At 36.8% G+C, this 2,112-nt stretch overlaps 1 pseudogene; it reads right to left on the bottom strand.

Annotated features, from left to right (window-relative positions):
• Positions 1-675: 675 nt before the first annotated feature.
• LOC107849876 lies at positions 676-1,912 on the bottom strand (annotated as a pseudogene).
• Positions 1,913-2,112: the final 200 nt, after the last annotated feature.

The following is a 2,112-nucleotide window of genomic DNA, read 5'->3' as shown; positions in this document are numbered from 1 at the left end:
TGACCATACGTGATTGGTTAGGCGACGCCCTCTACTTCGCAAAGTCATAACTCTTAGCTCGGGTATCGAATTTTGATGAGATTGGTATCATTGGAAAGCTAATTCGATTCTCTACAATTTTGTGGGTAGAAATACGCAGAAATACCACACATTTATCAAGTTATGCTCATTCAAAGATGACCCTTGTGAATTCAAATGCTAAAACTTGATGGATTCCGAAACACTTAGCTTGTATTACCTTAAGTGACTCATATAACCATACTTAACACATCATAGGCTCTCTTTTAACTAGGGTACTCTTGCTAATTTAGGTTCCCAAATATGGCTTACAAAATTAGAATTTCACGTGTACGAACAACGGTTCGCTTTCTAGCCTAGGAAAGTGCGGTGTATTACAAACAGGTTCCACTCTTCATCGATTTTATTTTCAGGTTTTATAGTGTCAAAGACCGGCTAATAAAAATTCTTGATATAGAATAGATCTTTCATTTTTCCTTCCAAATGGCATAATTAATGCCATTTAAGGTAACCATTCTACTTATGTTGACTTCCATTGTTTACCAAAAAATACAAATATTGCAAATCTTGGGCTCTAATACTAGTTTGTTGGGTAAACGCGGAATAACAACAAAAGTATTTGTGGCAAAATAATAGGAAAAATAATGACACCTAGAATTTTACATGAAAACCCTTCTAAATAAGGGAAAAACCACGGACCAAAAGGAGCAACTAATAGTACTATAGTAAGGAATTTTACACCATAGTCACAAGTACAATACTCAAAGTGACTACCACAAACTCAAAAGAAATAATTCTCTTTTGACTACACCTTACTAAAATATCGCTCATGAAGAGAGTAATAATTTATAAATATGAATCATGATAATAAATCGTTTCAACATGCCTAGAGAACAAAATCATAGCCCTAGCAATTTCTTAAAGAAATAAATTAAATCAATTAAATAATTACTTTCACCAAATGTTTTCGATATTTACGACCAAAATAAATAAATAAATAGAAATAATTGAACTACTTTTGAACTCCCCAACTAGATATGTATAGTTTTGTACTTTTGTTCAAGTCCTCAAATCCTACAGTTGTGATAGAGATAGTCTTGATTTCTTAGCTGGATGAGGACTTTCCACTTCATCCTCATCGGATCCAAAACCCGGCTGGTATTCCGGCAAGGCCGGAATGTTCAAATCAAAAATGCCACGCTGGCTGCTTGTGGGCCCCACACCATCCGATGACGATGACGTCATCTTCCCCTCATAATGACGTCTTTTGTGACCACCCAAAGCCTTGTCCAGTTGGAAAAGTCTTGTGACAAATGGTACACTCGTGACTCCTTCCACTAACGCCGTTACCTGACGTGGCACTAATAGTAGTTGCGTAACTAACGGAACTGACGTTATCTCCGTTAATAAGAATAAGTTTACGATGACTAGCTTTGTGTCCTCCTAAAGCTTGCTAAGATCCAAAAGATTTACCACACACTAAACACTTGTACAATTTCTTTATAGAATTAGTAGTACTAGTAGCACTAGCAGTACCAATAGTATTATTATTATTAATATTATTGATATTACCACTACGTGCAAGCATGAGTAGACAAAAAGCTAAGTATTCTTCTTCAGTAATTATTAGCTCATGTTGCTCCTCCATGTTGCTACGAGATCATTTTGATCTCTTGCCACCTATAGTCCATGATTCAATGTAATCTTGAGTAGTAGTATTTTGGAATTGGAATAATGATGGTGGAGTCGTGGTATAAGTAGGAGAGTTCAAAGCTAGTTGCTTTTTGGTTAGTGAATGAAGAAGTTTAATCTGTGACTGGAAAGGAGAGAGAAGAGTTGGAATTAAGGTTGTTGATGTTGAGTGATTGAGTGAGTGAATGTGGCGAGGCGGGAATTAATACACAAAGGGGGATGTGTGAAGATAAAGAAAGGGGGCGGGGGGGTGAAGAGAAAGGGGGATGTGTGAGGAGAAAAAGAAGGAAGTTGAAAGTCAATTTTAGTAGGAAGGTTATTAGGTTGTTGCCCAGGGGCAAGTGGAACTTTGTTTAATGATCAAGTGGGCAGCGGGTGACTGAACTAATAAGTCTCTAGAAA

Source organism: Capsicum annuum, chromosome 12 (assembly GCF_002878395.1).
Source record: "Capsicum annuum cultivar UCD-10X-F1 chromosome 12, UCD10Xv1.1, whole genome shotgun sequence".
In the NCBI taxonomy this organism is placed as follows: Eukaryota; Viridiplantae; Streptophyta; class Magnoliopsida; order Solanales; family Solanaceae; genus Capsicum; species Capsicum annuum.
Note: the sequence above shows the minus strand (reverse complement) of the source record. Positions and strands in the feature narration are given on the sequence as shown.